Genomic DNA, 22201 nt, shown 5'->3' on the forward strand with positions numbered 1-22201 from the left:
TTTCAAATAACAAATTTGATGATATTTTTTAAAAAATTATTATTGTTTTTATAAAAAATATATTACTATTTCATATTCATATTCATTTTTAAAAAACTAATAATAAAAAAGTTAGACTACAATTGTTGTTAAACAACAATTATTACTGTTTGTATAAAAAATATTATTGTTTCATATTCATATTCATATTCATTTTTTTAAAATAAAAAAAATCTTACTTATGGTGCACGAGTGGCTGGTGCACCATTGCTATCTAAAAAAACATTCTAATGGCGCACCGCCTAGGGGTGCGCCATTAGTAATCTTCCCCCATCCATACACTTCGTCCCTCCCTCGTCCCTCTCCCTCTTGCCAGATCGACACTTCCTTCCTCTCCCTCCACCGCGTCGCTCCCTCCCTCCACCACGCCACCGCCGCTGCCCCGACCCACGCGCCCCCGCCGCCTCCCTCTCCCCTTCCTCCCCCTCTAGCGCCGCCTCCCCCTCGAGCCCCACCTCCCCCGCGAGCGCCGCCTCCCTCACCTACCTCGAAACCCTAGAAACCCACCAGAGATTTGGAGCCTCGGAGCCGCCGGAGACATGGAGCCTCAAAGACACCCCAAGTCCACCAGGAGAGGAGGCCCCACGTCCACCATGAGAGGAGGCCCGCGACCTCCCCGCCATCTATCCCCGCCTCCCCCAAGCTCGCTGTCTCCGCCCTCGGTCGTCGCCGCTCCGGCCACCACCTCATCATGGTCAGGTAACCCTCCTCCCTCTGCCTCTCTTCTCCTCTCTTCCTCCTCTCCTCCCTCCCGGCCATGCCCTCTTCTTCTCTCTTTTGCTAGGGACTGTTCCAATGTCACATCCCTAACTTCTGGTTTGCTCTGAGCTAGCTAGTCATGTGTTGCATCATGTTTAAATTTTGCCTAAAATTGGAATGGGGATGTTCAAACCCTAGCATTAAATCAACTCAACTAGGGTGAATTAAAATCTTTCAATAAACCCAAAAAGTTCCTAAGAAAAGTTCATGATTTCTGGTTAAGGTGGAAACCTCTGCCAAAAATGATGAATATATTCTTAGGTCATTTTTGGATTTTTGAATTAAATCATATTGTATTTGACTTTGGGCATTTAAACACTATAAATAATTTAAATGTTCAAATAAATGTTGGAAATTGTTAAGGGTCACTGAAATAATTCAGAAAGCACCCATAATTGTTTCCAGGATTTTATTAAATGATTTGGTATTTTAAATCAAATCAAAAACAAAATAACAGAAATAGAAAAGAAATAAAAGAGAGAGAGAGAAGGAAGTTACCTGGCGCCCACTTACCTGGCCAGCACGGCCCAGCCCATCTCCACTCCCCCCCTGTCGTCTTCCTCTGCCAGTAGGCAGAGGCGAGGCATGGCGCGCGCCCGAGAGGCCTCGGCCACCTCCTGCTTCCCCTGGCCACCTCCTGCTTCCTCCTCGACGCCCCGGTGACGCCACGCGCCTCCCCGACCCCCTCTCGCTCTCCCTCGCCCTCATCCTCTCCCCCTGGACCCCATCCCCTCCTCTGCTCCCCTCTCGCGCACACCACCGAGCGGAGCTCGCCATCATCGTCGCCGTACCCGTGGCCACCGGCCACCCCTAGCCTCGCCGATGCGCTCAAAGGCTCCGCCTCGACCCCCTCTCCCTCTCCACCAACCCATGCCCCGCCGGACGCCCTGCAACGCCGCCACCATTGCCGTTCCCGTCGCCGGCCACCGAAGCTCACCGCCGTCGATTCGCGACGTCTGGCACGTCCCCGAGCCCACTGAGCCACCCTGCTGGCTTCCTGTGAGCTTACCGCTGTTTCCCCTCACCTCTCTCTCTCGCGCGCGCCCTGTAGCCGCCGCCCCACGAGCACCCGAAGCCGCCGTCCGCCATGGCCGGCGAGCTCCGTGCCCCGAGCACCTCTGCCTCGCATAGCAGCTCTGACATGCTCCTGCCGCCCTTTAGGTGCTGCCTAGCACCTCCGTTCACTCACCTATGAGCTGCAGCACCGCGCCCGCTCTTAGCCGAGCTCCGACCGCCGCGGAAGCGGACGCCCCCGTCGATCTGAGTCATCTCCGGAGATCCCACTAGCACCAAACGACGCGGACGAGGCTCGGGGTTCCAACGGTGCCATCCGCGCCTCGAACCGTGGCCTGTGCTGCGATTCCACGCATCGCCGCCGTCTCGGACCTTGCCGGCGGCTAGACGCCGGTGGATTAGCCCCGGTTGACCAGGGATTTGACCCCCCTGGGTCACTGACGTGTGGGCCCGGCCCTGCTAACTTTTGGTTAAATTAATAACTAACTTTAGTTAAGCCACTGACCCACTGACAGGTGGGCCCTACCGTTTAATTAACCCGGCTAACAATTTAGTTAAGTTAACTAAACTCTGTTAAATCACTGTGTAGCTGACATGTGGGTCCCACAGGTCAGATTTGACCTGGACAACGCCGTTGACTTGCTGACGTCACTGTGAAGTCATGCTGACGCAGTAATAGGTTTTCTGGATTTAATATTATTCAGGAAATTCCAGAAAATGCCCTAAACTTCTAAAAATCATAGAAATTCAACCGTAACTCCAAATTAAATAATTTATATATGAAAAATTATCAGAAAAATTCAAGGAATCCATCTGTACCATTTTCATGCATGTTAGAACAACTTATAGCTGCTGTTTAGCACAAATCAATTAAATGGCATTTGAATAATCACATATGGAGTTTGAATTTGAATCTTGTATTCAAACCAACTTCATTTAATCTGTTGCTAGTTGCATTAGCTCAAAACACATTCATATTGCCATGTCATGAGCATGCATCATATTGTGCATTGCATTGATTGTATTTCTTCTTTGTTGCCGGTATCTGTTCCCTCCCGGTAGACGATGTTCCGACGTTGTGATCGTTGACACTGATGAAGACTCAATGTTATCTTCAGAAGTGCCAGGCAAGCAAAACCCCCTTGTTCATTCCGATAAAATCCCACTCTCTTGCTCCTGCTCTCTTTTACTGCATTAGGACAACAACGACATATTGTTGCTTGCTGCGGTAGCTGAACCCCTTTATCCTTTGCATGACCTGTCATTCCACAGTAAATAGATGAAACCCACTAGCATGAGTAGGAGTTGTTTGAGCCCTGTTGTGCCTACTCATTCATGCTTGTTTGTCATGCCTGCTACTGCTTAGAGTTGAGTCAGGTCTGATTCATCGGGAATGAATCAGAGGTGTATGAACATGTCCTACCGTGTGTGAGCTAAGTGTGTGAACACGATTTGGTAAAAGGTATCGGTGAGAGGCCATGTAGGAGTACATGGTGGGTTGTCTCATTGAAGCCGTCCTTAGGAACTGAGTTCTGTGTTTGTGATCCATGATTCAGCTACTACCATGCATTGGGCCCTGAAATATGACCCCGCTCGACTTCTTATTCACCCTAGTCCTCTGTCCAGGAGTTGCAAGTAGTTTCTGGTGTTTGTAGTATGCTGGAGGCCGTGGACAGCGCTGACCGTAGGGGTGGGCTGTGATGCGGTAGGCACGTGGCCGGGTATACCGGGCGCCCGTTTGGTGTCACGGAACCCTGTTCACATCGTTTGGGGCTGTGAGCGAAACTCCGGCCGGATCTCCTCATGGATGGAACCCGAATAGGCGATAAACCTGGACTAGAGACTTAGGTGTTTAGGTAGGTCGTGGTCTACACCCACGTCGGCTTTCGCTTGAAGTCTGCCGAGCACATGTCGTGTGCAGACGCTAAGTGGTGGAAACATGTATGAAGAAGTACACCCCTGCAGGGTTAACATCATCTATTCGAATAGCCGTGTCCGCGGTAAAGGACTTCTGGGTTGCTTATATCAGTTCATAGACAAGTGAAAGTGGATACTCTAAAATACGCAAGATAAGCGTGAGTGCTATGGATGGCGTTCTCGTAGGGAGACGGGAGCGGATCCATAGTGGTGTATTGATATGGTGAATATGTGGACTCGTGTGCGCCACCTCAAAAGAGTTACATTGCAGTCGTAGTTCAGGTTAGCCACCGAGTCAAAGCTGGCTTGCTGCAGTTAAACCCCACCACCCCCTTTGTTGATAATGATGCATATGTAGTTAGTTCTGATGTAAGTCTTGCTGGGTACATTTGTACTCACGTTGCTTAATTTATGTTTTTGCAGAGAGACTTCAGTCTCGCTAGTAGTACCTCGTGGACTTCGACGTTTAGCTTGTTACCTCAGCTACGATCTTGTGCCCTCGGCAGGATCTGATAGATAGTCAGGCTTCTAAGCCTTTTTCATTTATAGATGTCTGTACTCAGACATGATAGCTTCCGCTTGTGCTTTGCTTTGTATGCTCTGAATGTTGGGTCATGAGACTCATGTTTGTAATATCTCGCTCCTCGGAGCCTATTGAATACTTACTTGTGTCGTAGAGTCATGTTGTGATGCCTTGTTGTATTTGCACATATCGAGCATATTGTGTGTATGTTATTGAAATGCTTGGTATGTGTGGGATCTGACTATCTAGTTGTTTATCCTTTAGTAGCCTCTCTTACCGGGAAATGTCTCCTAGTGTTTCCACCGAGCCATGGTAGCTTGCTACTGCTCCGGAACACTTAGGCTGGCCGGCATGTGTCCTTCTTCGTTCCTGTGTCTGTCCCTTCGGGGAAATGTCACGCGATGAATACCGGAGTCCTGTTAGCCCGCTACAGCCCGGTTCACCAGAGTCCTGCTAGCCCAGTGCTACAGCCTGGATTCACTCGCTGATGACCGACACGTTCGTTGCTGGGTCATGGATGCCTGTCCCTGTAAGTCTGTGCCACTTTGGGTTTACGACTAGCCATGTCAGCCCGGGCTCCTTATCATATGGGTGCTAGCGACACTCTCATATACGTGTGCCAAAAGGCGCAAACGGTCCCGGGCAAAGGTAAGACGACACCCGTGGGATACCGTGCGTGAGGCCGCAAAGTGATATGAGGTGTTACATGCTAGACCTATGTGGCATCGAGTCGGGGTCCTGACAGCGTTGGTATCAGAGCTTGACTGCCTGTAGGATTACCAAGCCAAACTGGTCGAAGTTGAGTCTAGAAATTCTTTAGTTATATAAGGGAATTGATTGTGGGATGGAACGTAAGGCTCTTTTTACTCCTTATACCTCATGCCTTCTGATCTGAGTCATCTTATCTTTCCTACGGGGTTAAGGAACTAGGCTTCTCTTCTTTCTATCAGGATCACGTGTTACTAATCCGTAGACTTATAAGATTGTTGGATTAAGCCTCAGTTCAGTTCTACTACCTCTGTATGTTAATTGTTGATCTCGAAACCTTGATATTGTGCTTTTGAGTGGTTATGCCACCAATTTTGTGAATGTCTCAAATCTTTTCTAAGCATTTACAGCCGTTATGCTGTCCGAGTCATCCCAGGTTTCTAAATAGTCTGATGCATTTGCAAAATCCTTTCCCTCTGGTTTCGATGCTCAATCACACTAATTGTTGAGTTGAGGTATTCTATTGCCTTGACAATTATGTTGGAGTTATTATTATGACCCTAGGTGTCTCAGGGGATCATCTAGTGGTCTAGCCATGATTTGTGTCCTAGTGTGATGATTCTGGCCTTTATTTCCGAAAGCATCCCGTGATGCTACTTAGTAGTAGGTATTCTATTCCTGCGTTCTTGAACCCGAGATTCACCCTACTTACATCATGTTGATAGTAATTGCTAGCTCCCTTAGGTTATTAGTAACCTTTGCGTTAGTCCTCGAGGTCCGTGGTATATCGTTCTTCCAAATACCATGAACCATTATGGAAAAAGTTTGTTGGATCAAAAGATCACAACAGGCCCTCTATGAGTTCTCCATTCTATATTGCGACTCTGCCAGCTCAACCTTTCTGCATGGGTTATCCGGAAGAATTATGTTGAACTTGGTTCGACATACTAATCTATGCATCCACAACTCAGAAAGTTATATGTTCCTTTGAGTTGTCCCTCTTTAGTTGTCTACTGACCTTCGTCTATCAATTGATAGTCAAGAGTATGCGTGCATTCGTTTATCGATGCCTATTACTCTTGTGGTCCGTCAAGCCATTCTCTTCCGGAATGACTAGGAGAAACAAACTCCAGTACCTCATCCATATTTAGGATTGGGTCAAAGTATTTGTGTTCCGCAGATCAAGTTGCAATCCAGCTTCTGGTCTGTTCTATCCTGAAGTATTACCTTTTTTATGACAGGATTTTCATGAGAATTGCACCACCTTTTGTGAACTCTTGACATAGTGATACTTCTCGCCATCCTTTTTCATTCCTCGGTTCCGTGTTGTTGCAGCCGGAGTGCCGACAAGTGAATCATGATGTGTGAACTCAATACTCCTAGCAACCCTGTTGCTTGGTAGTTAATGGACAATAATCTTATTCTTAGCATGTTGGTTATTGAATCACCATTCTAAGATAGATTGTGCTACCTAGTCCTTATTTCCTGGTGCACTCTTTGATTGATGAGTTAGGATTTTGTCAAGTCCTCACTCATTTGATCATATCGTCTTGCCCTGAAAAGCAAGGTCGTTCTCGAGCTTAATAACATATCGGTGGTTCGTGATTTTCCGTATATCTTCTCGGAAGTATTACCAGGTTGTCACCTGACCGTTATGTTGAGTCCGTGATCAAGATGGTTTCCTGTAAACCACCCCTTCTCCAAGAATCTGTGTGGGATACCCCTGAGCTAGTTGGCCAAGCTAAACAACAACTTGGAGAGTTAGAAGATAAAAGATTGTCTGGCTTAGTCATTTTAAGGGATATTGTTGTGTGTGTGTTGAAGAAAGATGATATCTTTATTGGTTGATCCTCGTGATCAATTGTTGGATCTATTATCTTACCCAAACCCTTGATTTGAGTATGGGCTATCGTCAAATCAAATCAGAACCAACGATATTCGTAATGTTGTCTTACTCGTGGTTGTTCCTCGAGCATACACCATTATATCTTTCGGGTCTGACCAATGCTATCACCGTGTTCACTTAACTATGGAATTCCTTTTAAAAGGGAACCCGGATGAATTGTTGTTGAGCCCATTGATAACATCCTTATCTCCTCCATGATTTTGTTGAATGTTAAGCTAGTGTTGGAAACTTGTGTAAGCATTTTCTTCATGCCCCGTTCATGAAGTATTTGTTTGATGAAAGGAGTGACTTTCTCTTATACACGTGCATTGGTGAAAGTTGCCGCCATGAAATTGAGAAAGTTAGTTTTGCTTCCTCTGGAATCATCGCAAGTCAGTCATGCATGTGCGAAGTATTCTATGGTCTGATAGACTGATCATCTTCATTCCATATGTATATCCTAGCACACCAAGCCACTGATTGAGTTGTTCAAAGATAAAGGAGTCTGTCCAAGGTGAACTCTTTGGACTTCCACGCGTGGAGACTTCGATGTCATTAATGATGGTTCCCCACCTGAACTCGGTGGTGTTTTATTGCAAGACTACCATGGGATCATGTTTGTCTGGGACAGCGTGCTCACATGTTTGTAGCAGAACCAGCTCATGTTTTGGAGCTTACTATCGTAGTTCATTCCCTGAGAATCTCGCAACGTCATCTCGTCGATTTGTGTTGCAAACTTTCATTTTTCTTCCCAGACTCGATGAGTCTGGAATATCCTGACACCAATCAGATCTGAATCTCAGGCAGATATGATGGGTTGGAACATTTCCCCAAGAACTATAATATTGGTCCCTCGATAACCGGTAAAGTGGATGTTATGGCCAACACACCCAGCCGGAAGACCTATTATTGTAGTATCCTGCTTGAAGAAGTTGGCCACCTTCCCATAAGGACTTCGTAGGATTTACTCCCTAGTTGTTCCCTATAGATTTTTGTGTTCCCGAAGTCCGACCTTTACTTGATGTTCTAGATACCAAACCATTTCAATGAATGGGATACGCTAGCACATCAAGGAGAACATTAGAAGCGGAGTGCTAAATGTCTCTCGGTCGATCATCCAGATTTTATTTCCTTGGCCTCGCTAAGGTGAAATCTGAGAAAGTGTTATCTTCCTTTGCATCTGCATCATCCATCATCATTCATCATGGTAGCAAGTTGTGTTGCCAGGATCCTTGACACGGATGTTGGTAAAACCTTGATGAATATGGAAATGCTCAAGTTCTTGAGAGCACGCACAAGCGCTAGGTGTTATCATCGACACTAATTGGGATGCTCTCAGTTTCCTCGGCAATGCTATGATCTTTTCAAACAGTGAATTCACTCTCTATTGTTGGGTTCTTCCCCAGTTACCAGAATCTTTCCCAGCATTTGCATTTTGTTCTCAGCTTGCACCGCCAATGTGCCATTCTACCATGGGTCTCTTCCATTTCCGGTGATAAGCAAATTCATCCATTACGTTGTCTTCAACAAGGTAGTCCGCATCATCCATCCTAGTCCGGGTGTACCGTTCCTTTGCACTCCGCCAAACGATCGTTGTGAATTGCCTTAGGCTGGTATGAAGAGTTTCAATGATCTTTGAATCAAAGGTAATTCTTTTTGCCACTTAAGGGGATATATCTTCGAGTCACCTTCCCTAAGGTGCATCATTATGGTGTCATGTCAACTTAACTCCTCGCTACGTTGACAACCGTTCACACCCTCTTAGGTGTGGAATTGTTGCCTACCTAGTAAACCTTCGTCATCCGTTTCACTCCATCCCTCTAGATGTATGCTTCGTGTCTCAGCTCAAGAGATGTTGCTATGACTCACTTTGTGAGCTGAACCTAAGTTGATTGATCTTCGAGAAGATCGATTCTTCCGGAGTTGTCCTTTTCCTCTTGCTGTCATGCTAGTTGGAGTTCTCAGAACAAGACGACAAGACAAAGATGGTGATTGAATCAACACTCTTATGAAGTGCACCCTGGATCGTGAAGATTATACTAGTTTGCGTTTCCCCTTTCATCTTACCCTACGCTTGAATCTCGAGACGAGATTCTTGTTTAGTGGGGGTGAGTTGTCACATCCCTAACTTCTGGTTTGCTCTGAGCTAGCTAGTCATGTGTTGCATCATGTTTAAATTTTGCCTAAAATTGGAATGGGGATGTTCAAACCCTAGCATTAAATCAACTCAACTAGGGTGAATTAAAATCTTTTCAATAAACCCAAAAAGTTCCTAAGAAAAGTTCATGATTTCTGGTTAAGGTGGAAACCTCTGCCAAAAATGATGAATATATTCTTAGGTCATTTTTGGATTTTTGAATTAAATCATATTGTATTTGACTTTGGGCATTTAAACACTATAAATAATTTAAATGTTCAAATAAATGTTGGAAATTGTTAAGGGTCACTGAAATAATTCAGAAAGCACCCATAATTGTTTCCAGGATTTTATTAAATGATTTGGTATTTTAAATCAAATCAAAAACAAAATAACAGAAATAGAAAAGAAATAAAAGAGAGAGAGAGAAGGAAGTTACCTGGCGCCCACTTACCTGGCCCAGCACGGCCCAGCCCATCTCCACTCCCCCCCTGTCGTCTTCCTCTGCCAGTAGGCAGAGGCGAGGCGTGGCGCGCGCCCGAGAGGCCTCGGCCACCTCCTGCTTCCCCTGGCCACCTCCTGCTTCCTCCTCGACGCCCCGGTGACGCCACGCGCCTCCCCGACCCCCTCTCGCTCTCCCTCGCCCTCATCCTCTCCCCCTGGACCCCATCCCCTCCTCTGCTCCCCTCTCGCGCACACCACCGAGCGGAGCTCGCCGTCATCGTCGCCGTACCCGTGGCCACCGGCCACCCCTAGCCTCGCCGATGCGCTCAAAGGCTCCGCCTCGACCCCCTCTCCCTCTCCACCAACCCATGCCCCGCCGGACGCCCTGCAACGCCGCCACCATCGCCGTTCCCGTCGCCGGCCACCGAAGCTCACCGCCGTCGATTCGCGACGTCTGGCGCGTCCCCGAGCCCACTGAGCCACCCTGCTGCCTCCCTGTGAGCTTACCGCCGTTTCCCCTCACCTCTCTCTCTCGCGCGCGCCCTGTAGCTGCCGCCCCACGAGCACCCGAAGCCGCCGTCTGCCACGGCCGGCGAGCTCCGTGCCCCGAGCACCTCTGCCTCACATAGCAGCTCCGACATGCTCCTGCCGCCCTTTAGGTGCTGCCTAGCACCTCCGTTCACCCACCTATGAGCTGCAGCACCGCGCCCGCTCTTAGCCGAGCTCCGGCCGCCGCGGAAGCGGACGCCGCCGTCGATCTGAGTCATCTCCAGCGATCCCACTAGCACCAGACGACGCGGACGAGGCTCGGGGTTCCAACGGTGCCATCCGCACCTCGAACAGTGGCCTGTGCTGCGGTTCCGCGCATCGCCGCCGTCTCGGACCTTGCCGGCGGCTAGACGCCGGTGGATTAGCCACGGTTGACCAGGGATTTGACCCCCCTGGGTCACTGACGTGTGGGCCCAGCCCTGCTAACTTTTGGGTTAAATTAATAACTAATTTTAGTTAAGCCACTGACCCACTGACAGGTGGGCCCTACCGTTTAATTAACCCGGCTAACAATTTAGTTAAGTTAACTAAACTCTGTTAAATCACTGTGCAGCTGACATGTGGGTCCCATAGGTCAGATTTGACCTGGACAACGCCGTTGACTTGCTGACGTCACTGTGAAGTCATGCTGACGCAGTAATAGGTTTTCTGGATTTAATATTATTCAGGAAATTCCAGAAAATGCCCTAAACTTCTAAAAATCATAGAAATTCAACCGTAACTCCAAATTAAATAATTTATATATGAAAAATTATCAGAAAAATTCAAGGAATCCATCTGTACCATTTTCATGCATGTTAGAACAACTTATAGCTGCTGTTTAGCACAAATCAATTAAATGGCATTTGAATAATCACATATGGAGTTTGAATTTGAATCTTGTATTCAAACCAACTTCATTTAATCTGTTGCTAGTTGCATTAGCTCAAAACACATTCATATTGCCATGTCATGAGCATGCATCATATTGTGCATTGCATTGATTGTATTTCTTCTTTGTTGCCGGTATCTGTTCCCTCCCGGTAGACGATGTTCCGACGTTGTGATCGTTGACACTGATGAAGACTCAATGTTATCTTCAGAAGTGCCAGGCAAGCAAAACCCCCTTGTTCATTCCGATAAAATCCCACTCTCTTGCTCCTGCTCTCTTTTACTGCATTAGGACAACAACGACATATTGTTGCTTGCTGCGGTAGCTGAACCCCTTTATCCTTTGCATGACCTGTCATTCCACAGTAAATAGATGAAACCCACTAGCATGAGTAGGAGTTGTTTGAGCCCTGTTGTGCCTACTCATTCATGCTTGTTTGTCATGCCTGCTACTGCTTAGAGTTGAGTCAGGTCTGATTCATCGGGAATGAATCAGAGGTGTATGAACATGTCCTACCGTGTGTGAGCTAAGTGTGTGAACACGATTTGGTAAAAGGTATCGGTGAGAGGCCATGTAGGAGTACATGGTGGGTTGTCTCATTGAAGCCGTCCTTAGGAACTGAGTTCTGTGTTTGTGATCCATGATTCAGCTACTACCATGCATTGGGCCCTGAAATATGACCCCGCTCGACTTCTTATTCACCCTAGTCCTCTGTCCAGGAGTTGCAAGTAGTTTCTGGTGTTTGTAGTATGCTGGAGGCCGTGGACAGCGCTGACCGTAGGGGTGGGCTGTGATGCGGTAGGCACGTGGCCGGGTATACCGGGCGCCCGTTTGGTGTCACGGAACCCTGTTCACATCGTTTGGGGCTGTGAGCGAAACTCCGGCCGGATCTCCTCATGGATGGAACCCGAATAGGCGATAAACCTGGACTAGAGACTTAGGTGTTTAGGTAGGTCGTGGTCTACACCCACGTCGGCTTTCGCTTGAAGTCTGCCGAGCACATGTCGTGTGCAGACGCTAAGTGGTGGAAACATGTATGAAGAAGTACACCCCTGCAGGGTTAACATCATCTATTCGAATAGCCGTGTCCGCGGTAAAGGACTTCTGGGTTGCTTATATCAGTTCATAGACAAGTGAAAGTGGATACTCTAAAATACGCAAGATAAGCGTGAGTGCTATGGATGGCGTTCTCGTAGGGAGACGGGAGCGGATCCATAGTGGTGTATTGATATGGTGAATATGTGGACTCGTGTGCGCCACCTCAAAAGAGTTACATTGCAGTCGTAGTTCAGGTTAGCCACCGAGTCAAAGCTGGCTTGCTGCAGTTAAACCCCACCACCCCCTTTGTTGATAATGATGCATATGTAGTTAGTTCTGATGTAAGTCTTGCTGGGTACATTTGTACTCACGTTGCTTAATTTATGTTTTTGCAGAGAGACTTCAGTCTCGCTAGTAGTACCGCGTGGACTTCGACGTTTAGCTTGTTACCTCAGCTACGATCTTGTGCCCTCGGCAGGATCTGATAGATAGTCAGGCTTCTAAGCCTTTTTCATTTATAGATGTCTGTACTCAGACATGATAGCTTCCGCTTGTGCTTTGCTTTGTATGCTCTGAATGTTGGGTCATGAGACTCATGTTTGTAATATCTCGCTCCTCGGAGCCTATTGAATAAAATACTTGAGTCGTAGAGTCATGTTGTGATGCCATGTTGTATTTTGCACATATCGAGCATATTGTGTGTATGTTATTGAAATGCTTGGTATGTGTGGGATCTGACTATCTAGTTGTTTATCTTTAGTAGCCTCTCTTACCGGGAAATGTCTCCTAGTGTTTCCACCGAGCCATGGTAGCTTGCTACTGCTCCGGAACACTTAGGCTGGCCGGCATGTGTCCTTCTTCGTTCCTGTGTCTGTCCCTTCGGGGAAATGTCACGCGATGAATACCGGAGTCCTGTTAGCCCGCTACAGCCCGGTTCACCGGAGTCCTGCTAGCCCAGTGCTACAGCCTGGATTCACTCGTTGATGACCGACACGTTCGATGCTGGGTCATGGATGCCTGTCCCTGTAAGTCTGTGCCACTTTGGGTTTACGACTAGCCATGTCAGCCCGGGCTCCTTATCATATGGGTGCTAGCGACACTCTCATATACGTGTGCCAAAAGGCGCAAACGGCCCCGGGCAAAGGTAAGACGACACCCGTGGGATACCGTGCGTGAGGCCGCAAAGTGATATGAGGTGTTACATGCTAGACCTATGTGGCATCGAGTCGGGGTCCTGACATCCAAGCGCCACACTGTCAGTGAATCCCCTAAATCTACTTACTCTGATCGCTAACAATGAAGTGTCTGTCTGAAGAGACTAAAGTTCGGTATTGCCATGGTTACCTTGTTAATTTTAGTGTTAGTGTTCATATTAGATGTATATAGTTGTATATTGTAATTATAGGAAGGGTCCCCTGTTAGCATGATTTTCTTTCTGCACTTTTTTTTGTGGAGTTGAGTAGTGTGATGGTGTGTTTCTTATTATTGCGCTGTATGTAGAGTATCGTGTTGATTTTTGTGCCAGCGTTCATGTAGTACTCTGCATTAATAAATCTATGAGCTGAGGTACATATCTCTAACAATGTAGTGTCTATCTGAAGAGACTAAATGTTCAGTATTGAAACTGACAGCATAGCATGGATGGAATTCACTGCTAAAAATCGCCTCTCGAATTTAGTGTGGTATTTGTCCATGGTATTGAAATTGATAGCATAGCATGTATTTGTCCATGGTTTGTATCATGCATACTAGATTGTGAAAACCATTAATTTAATACTAGTATTTTTTGATGCAAAGGGTTCTCATCAGTGACACAGTTTTGGTCAATCATTGTCTTGAGGTTGCCAGTGGGGAAGTTGTTTCTTCCCAGCAAACCTTGATGGACTGGTCGTGAGTAGCTGCTGTTGAAGAGTGAACGTTGGCCTGTCGAATCTTTTGACCTCGGGTTGGGCTTGATTGGTGGAGTATTAGAACTAAGAAAAATGTACAAATGTTAGGTGTGATTAAGGCTAGTAAAGATGGAGTATGGCTGCTGGGTAATCTGTGTTTGGTTGTATAGTCCTTTTTCAATGTGTTTTGTTCTCCTCCGCTCCTATTTTTTCGGTTATGAGCTCTCAATACTTGTGTAATATGATTGCTTTTGGGCTGTTTGAAGACATGTTGAATCGGGTTTATGTGTTATTTAGGATGAACTTCTTGCACTGCTGTTAAAGCCTAAATATATTGCTATTGTTACTTTTATGTGTACATATTGTTGGTCCATTTCATCCATGATGTCTTTTGGGCTGTTTGAAGACTCTGTTATGTAGGTTGAATATTTCTTGCACTGTTGTTAAACATGTTACCAGTCACATTTCTGTGTCCACATTGTTTTTGTATGTAATTAAAAATGTCAAATACACTACACTGGCTGTGACAATCTGTAACTTGCTTAATTAGGATGAGTTTTTTGTTCTTCATTATAGTGTATACATCTAATTCAGTAAAAAATAATAGGCATCACCTTCTGTGTAAAAACATGTCTGAACCTTGTCTATGCCATTGGAAGAGAAATTTACAGGATGCATAGATTTCTTTACTTCTGTTGCATTGGAGGTTCATCTTGTCTTGAGGCAAACAAATCAGCATTGGAGGCTCTTCTTTGAGGCTAATCTTTATTACATATCAGAACTTGCAAACAAAGCTGTGAAAGACTTGTAAAGTTGCTGGGTTTTGTCTCCGACCATCGTGTCGTGATGAATTTGCAGGTACCCCGAGAGGCCCTTGAGTTTGCCGGAATGTCGATTAACTGCCGTTCTGACGAATTCGGGTACTCCATATGTCCTATTTTCAGCAAAGGTCATGCTGAAATTTTCCGTGAATTTTAGCATGACTTTGCTAAAAATAGGACATATGGGGTACTTGCGACTAATGCCTGTTATCATGCATGTTTTATGATCTGTTGTAAGGGTACAAATTGGTCTCTTCTTGCTTATCAGAGATGGCGGGAAGCAGCCACCGCCGCTCTGCGACACCGCAATACGAGTTGGATACTTCCGAGTTCTTCACTATCATACTTGAGACTTCAGTATCATCCATGACGTAGGTATATAAAACGAGAGATCTCCCCTTCACCCATCTCATTATGATATCTGTTATTTGCTACATCACTCATTGTCCCAAACTATAGAGGCTTCCTGACAGTTTTATGAACATGCTGATGGGTGAAGATCCGCCAAATAATGTGAAGCTGCGACAGGCCGGCAGCGGGTTTCGCAGGCTGTGGGATGTGGAGTTGGTGATCAAGAAGGGCCACATGTACTTGTCTCGTGGGTGGGAGAAGTTCAACCGTGCCTACGACCTGCGGCTGGGGTACTTCGTTCTCTTGAGGTACGACGACGACGACACCATGCTCATTGTGAAGGTGTTCAACACGACTATGTGTCGCATGCACTACGCTGAAGATTATGATGCCGGTACGTTCTGCCTCTTCTTATTCCTCTACATTTGGCTTTGTCTCTCATCGATTATTAATGGTCATTGTTGCATTTGGACAGGTAATGGGAGCAGCAGCAGCGACAATGGCTATAGCCAAAGCAGCAGCGACTATGGCTGTAGCGAAAGCAGCAGCGATTCTAGCTGTAGCGAAAGCAGCAGCGATTCTGGCAGCAGCATAGACAACAAGAAGGATGATCCGGACTGGAGTGCGGGAGAAGAGGAGCAGAGTGGGGATGAGGAGCAGCAGGATGACGATGGGCATCAGGCTGAGGATGACCTAGCGCTGGTGGTGGCTGACCAAGGGCAAGAGATGGTGGTGGCTGACCATGGGCAAGAGATGGTGGTGGCTGACCATGGGCAAGAGATGGAGGTGGCTGAGGATGACCTAGCGATGGTCGTGCCTGAAGGTGGCCTCGCGATGGTGGTGGTGCTTGACAATGACGACGCACCGGTGGTGGCGCCGGCGATCCCACAGCTGGGCGACATGACCACGCCAATTGAGGTAGAAGACTACATCCCACTGCCTCCACCGCCTCCACCGCCTTGCCGCCCTTGGCGCATCAGGCTGAGGAAAGAGAAGGAGAAGAACAATGCATGAGAACTGAACTTTGTCAGGTATGTCAGATCTCCAAAATGATATATATATATATATACTTAGTTACCTATGTTATCTCTAATATGCTTAGTTTCCTATAGGTTAGCTTCATTTTACCTAAGTTGGCTCTAATATGCTAACTTAGAGCTTATATGCTTAGTTTCCTATAGGTTAGCTCCAAAATAACTTATGTTAGCACACAAAATGATCAAGTTTACATAATAAGCTTATAGTCTTTTTCTTATTCTTCTTCTTTTCCAAAATGACATAGGTTAGCTTCATTTTACCTAAGTTGGCTCTAATATACTAACTTAGAGCTTATATGCTTATTTTCCTATAGGTTAGCTCCAAAATAACTTATGTTAGCACAAAATGATCAAGTTTACATAATAAGCTTATAGTCTTCTTCTTATTCTTCTTCTTTTCCAAAATTCTTCTTATTCTTCTTCTAGTGTTCTTCTTCTTCTAGTATTCTTCTAGCTTCTTCTTTTTCTTCTTCTAACTTCTTGTTTATCATTTTGCAGATTTGATTTAATTCACGGAAGCTTGCATGGATGGAGTGCTTCTTTTCCATTTGTGTTTTTATTTTGTATCAATGTGAAACTTTTGTGAATTGATGGATAACGGTGTTGGATGAACAATGTGAAACTTTTGTAATATGTAACGATGGAACTATGTGTTGGCTATGTATGTATATATGATGGAACTTGTGTGTTGGCTATGTATGCATATATGATGGAACTTGTGTGTTGGCTATGATTGTTATATGGATGCTTGTTGTATATATATGTGTTGGATATCTCATAGGTGAAATAGTGACCTGAGATTAAGAAAAAAAAATTAAAAAAATTGTTACTTATGGCGCACTACCGTGTGGTGCTCCATTAGTATAGCAGACACTAGTGGTGCACCATGGGCAAAACTAATGGCGCACCAGTGGTGCGCCATTAGTAAAAAATACTAGTGGCGTGATACTAATGGCGCACCAGTGATGCGCCATTAGTAGGCAAAATTGGTGCACCATTAGTAGCCCTTTTCCTAGTAGTGACTGTCCATACGAGATTTCTAAAAGAAGTGGAGACATGAAATATAAAGGATGGAAAAAATGTATGGACAGTCGTAAGGAGGTTCTTGGAAGCAAAAGGAAGCGAAGCGCAAGAATTGGAGACAGGATGTTCTCCATTCTCCATAATGGAGAGTCAGGGTCTATATTGTTTTATGCTATTTTACCTTAAATAGGGTATTTAGGTCCTGCCTAATACTGATGATCATGTGCTAAGAACAATTAAGTAGGGTTGGTTCGATGACTATCATGATGATGATCATATGACTTGTTATTAATAATGAGTAGAAGTTGTATGATGATGATTAGTAGGACTTGATAGGATTAGTATTACTTCCGAGTAACTCGCTACTCGCGGTCTTGAGACTTGTAATGTTCTATCTTTGTTCGGTCTTTTGAATTCGGAGACTAATATGATGAATTGTATTCGGAGACTAATCTTCTATTGTATTCAATGAATATGATGTTGTTGTGTGGTGTTGTCTATATTCTGTCAATATATTTTGTAACCTGTGCAAAAATCTGAAAAGAAAAAAAACCTAATATTCATACTAATGGCGCATCACCCCACAGTGCGCCATTAGTATGCCAAAGCACATGGGTAAATATGGCCCCCTGGGAGGCATACTAATGGCGCATGTTGGTCTATACTAATGGCGCACGGCGCGGTGCGCCATTAGTATACCAGATACTAATGGCGCACCAGTAGTGCGCCATTAGTAGGCAAAACTGGTGCGCCACTAGTAGGCCTTTTCCTAGTAGTGAACCATGAAGTGGTCTGCCCCGATACGAGGTACAGTGAAATTAAATTCTGACGCAGATTTCCTACTAGACAGTGGACAGTGTAGGGCGGGAGCAGTCACTAGGGACTACAAAGGTGTGACGACCACGATTTAACCATACACTAATCATACACGCAAACGTGTACGATCAAGATCAGGGACTCACGGGAAGATATCACAACACAACTCTCCAAATAAACTAAGTCATACAAGCATCATATTACAAGCCAGGGGCCTCGAGGGCTCGAATACAAGAGCTCGATCATAGACGAGTCAGTGGAGGAAACAATATCTAAGTACAGACATAAGTTAAACAAGTTTGCCTTAAGAAGGCTAGCACAAAATGAGATACAGATCGAAAGAGGCGCAGGCCTCCTGCCTGGGATCCACCTAAACTACTCCTGGTCGTCGTTAGCGGGCTGCACGTAGTAGTAGGCACCTCCCGAGTAGTAGTAGTCGTCATCGACGGTGGCGTCTGGCTCCTGGGCTCCAACGTCTGGTTGCAGCAATCGGATATAGGAAAGGGGAAAAGGGGAAGGAAAGCAACCGTGAGTACTCATCCAAAGTACTCGCAAGCAAGGAGCTACACTACATATGTCTGCATTGGTATCAAATGGAATAAGGGTATCATATGTGGACTGAACTGCAGAATGCCGGAATAAGAGGGGGATAGCTAGTGCTTTCGAAGACAATGCTTCTGGTAACCTCGATCTTGCAGTAGGAGAAGAGAGTAGATGGTAAGTTCACCAAGTATCATCGCATAGCATAATCCTAACCGATGATCCTCCCCTCGTCGCCCTGTGAGAGAGTGACCACCGGTTGTATCTGGCACTTGGAAGGGTGTGTTTAATTAATTATCCGATTCTAGTTGTCATAAGGTCAAGGTACAACTCTGGGTCATCCTTTTATCGAGGGACACGGCTATTCGAATAGATCAACTTCCCTACAGGGGTGCACCACATTTCCCAACACGCTCGATCCCCTTTGTCCAGACACACTTTTCTGGGTCATGCCCGGCCTCGGAAGATCAACACGTCGCAGCCCTACCTAGGCACAACAGAGAGGTCAGCACGCCGGTCTAAATCCTATGGCGCAGGGGTCTGGGCCCATAGCCCATTGCACACCTGCATGTTGCGTACGCGGCCGGAGAGCAGACCTAGCAACCTCCATTACAAATGAAGATGCGTTACGCGGTCCAACCCGGCGTGCGCCGCTCAGTTGCTGACGTCACGAAGGCTTCGGCTGATACCACGACATCAAGTGCCCATAACTGTCCCCGCGTAGATGGTTAGTGCGTATAGGCCAGTAGCCAGACTCAGATTAAATACCAAGATCTTGTTAAGCGTGTTATTCTGAAATAACCACGGACACCGACTAGGGCCAGGCCCACCTCTCTCCTAGGTGGTCTCAACTTGCCCTGTCGCTCCGCCACAAAGTAACAGTCGGGGGCCTTCAGGAACTCGGGCCCACCTCTACCGGGATGGAGCCACCTGCCCCTTCAGCCCCCAACATCGAAATCACTCGCGGGTACTCCTACGAGCCGACCCGACTTTAATCACCACTTGTATATCATGTATATATGTATAAGTATATACCCGTGATCACCTCCCGAGTGATCACGGCCCGATAGTATATCATGGCAGACGGACAAGAATGTAGGGCCACTGATGATAAACTAGCATCCTATACTAAGCATTAGGATTGCAGGTAAAGGTAACAACAGTAGTAGCAAGGACAGGCTATGCATCAGGATAGGATTAACGGAAGCAGTAACATGCTACACTACTCTAATGCAAGCAGTATAGAGAAGAGTAGGCGATATCTGGTGATCAAGGGGGGGGGGGGGCTTGCCTGGTTGCTCTGGCAAGAGAGAGGGGTCGTCAACTCCATAGTCGTACTGGGTAGCAGCGGCGTCGGTCTCGGTGTCTAGCCAGAGAAGAGGGGGAAGAAACAATAAATATAATGCAAACAAATGCATGACAATGCATGACATGACAAAGCGTGATGCTAGGTGTGCCCTAACGCGGTACGAGGTGGTACCGGTGAAGGGGGGACATCCGGGAAATTATCCCCGGTGTTTCGCATTTTCGGGCAGAGGAGCCGGAGGGGGAAAGTTGCACGTTCGCTATGCTAGGGATGCGTGGCGGACGAACGGGCTGCGTATCCGGATTCGTCTCGTCGTTCTGAGCAACTTTCATGTTGAAAATAATTTAATCCGAGTTACGGATTAAAAGATATGATTTTCTAAAGATTTTTTAATTTCAGAAATTTAATTAATTATTTAAATTAATTCGAAAATGGATTTATGACATCAGCATGATGTCATGATGACATTAGCAGTCAACGGGGGTTGACTGGTCAACCTGACCAGTGGGTCCCACTATTCAGAGACACATGTCAATTATCCAAATCTAATTAATCTAATTAGGATTACTATGGGTGGGCCCCACTGTCATCGACTGTTTAATTAATTAATTAATTAAGAGTTTAATTAGTTTAATTAGTTGATTAGTCTAATTAATCAAAATTAATTATGTTAATTTAATCAGAATTAATTAAGTGAATTAATTAGTTAATTAATTATTTATTTTTATTATTTATTATTTTATTTCATTATTATTTAATTTTTATTTTTATTTTTATTTTAAGAAATGTTCTGGGGCAGGGCCCCACTTGTCATTGGCCCTAGGAGCCTTATCGGGTACGTCACGCGTTAACGGGCGGTGGTACGGACGCCCAAACGGACGGGTGCCCGAGGGGGCACCGAGCAGGCCCGACGCACGCCGGCGCCGGCCGGAGCCAGGGGAGGCGACGGAGGGGGGGAATGACCGCGGCGGCGGAGGTGGCTGCGGCAGGGAGCCACAGGGCGGTGGCGGGGCAACGCGGGGTCCACGGTGACCAACAGGGGCGCGGCCACGGTGGGCGCGCACGGGAAGGAGGCCGCGGGCGTGCCCGCAGGCGAGGCGCGTCAGGAACGGGCGTGCGCGGCGCAGTCATGGGCGAGCAGCAGCAGCAGAGCAAGGGGGCCGATGAGCGTGGCGGCTACAGCGAGCGAAGGGGGAAGGGTCCGCCGGCGCGAGCGGAAGTGAGAGGGCGGAGGCAATGGCGCGCAGCAGCGCAGCGGCGAGCAGGGGCCGCGGGACGAGCGAGCGGCGGCTGCGGGGCGCGTCGAGGAGCGGGTGTGCGCAGCTACAGGCACGGTGGGCGCGCCGACAGAGGCGGCGTCGGGCGCGGGGTGCCGTTGTGAGCAGGGGAGAAGGAGGAGAAGGGGCGCTCACGGTGGCCGTAGGGTAAATGGCAGTGGGCGTGAGGAGGAGCCGGGGACGGGCAGCGTGGCGATGGCGAGCGCTGGCACCGGGGATCGGCTCGGGTGCCGATCCAGATCCAGAGGAAGGGGAAGATCCGGCGAGGTGGTCCTCCGTTCGGCGGCGACAGGGGCGACGGGCGGCGAACGTCGAGGCACCAGGGCGCTGGTTGCCTACCCTGATCCAGGTCCAGCGAGGGAGGGGGATCGTGGGTAAAGAGAGAGAGAGCGAGTGGGGGAGTGGTGTGCATGGGGGGTTACGGTTTCGGGTGAGAGGGGGATATGGGGAGTGGCCGGCCTGGTGGCCCGGTTGGGCTGCAGGCCTGTTGGGCCGGAGCCCGGGGGTTCTTTTCCTTTTTTTGTTAGTTTTATTTTCTGTTTTGTTTCTTTTCTTTTTATTTATTTTTCTTTTACTGTTTTACTTTTAGTTTTATTAAAATATCAAAGTTGCACCTAATTTAGTATATGTAAATATGCCACAACCACATTTAACTTGGCGCACAAAGTAAAATAGTTTGTGATGGTTTACTATTATAAAAGCTCTTAAATATTTTTTTTTGCTACTGTCCTGTTCATTTTTGAGTACTTAAAAAATTTATAAAAGTGTGATTTCTCCAGCACAATTACCTATGCATTATTTGGTTCACTTCGGACATTTTAGTTTCAATATCCGAAAACTTTTAATTGTTTGACTTGATTTTGAATTTGAATTTTGAATCAGTTTTTGAACTAACCCGAGATTAACTACAGTGACAGAGGTGACGTGGCATAATTAATGAGGGATTACTGTAGCCTAATTATCTGGGCGTCACAATTCTCCTCCACTACAAGAAATCTCGTCCCGAGATTTAAGAGGTAGTGAAAGGGGGAAAGGTTTTGGTTACGAATCTAGCGGGTCTTCTCGATATTGGCTGCTCTTCTCGAAGAGATCGATCCATTACATTGATGTCTTCATTCCACTGCTTCAGGTCATCATTATGAAGTCATCATCCTTTCTTTGGGGGTTCCATCGTACTTACGAATAGGTAATGGGGCAGATCGGCAACGACAGAATGCTATAAGGGTAATAATCTGGCATTATCCCATGAATGAGCCT

This window comes from Triticum aestivum, chromosome 3A (assembly GCF_018294505.1).
Source record: "Triticum aestivum cultivar Chinese Spring chromosome 3A, IWGSC CS RefSeq v2.1, whole genome shotgun sequence".
NCBI lineage: Eukaryota > Viridiplantae > Streptophyta > Magnoliopsida > Poales > Poaceae > Triticum > Triticum aestivum.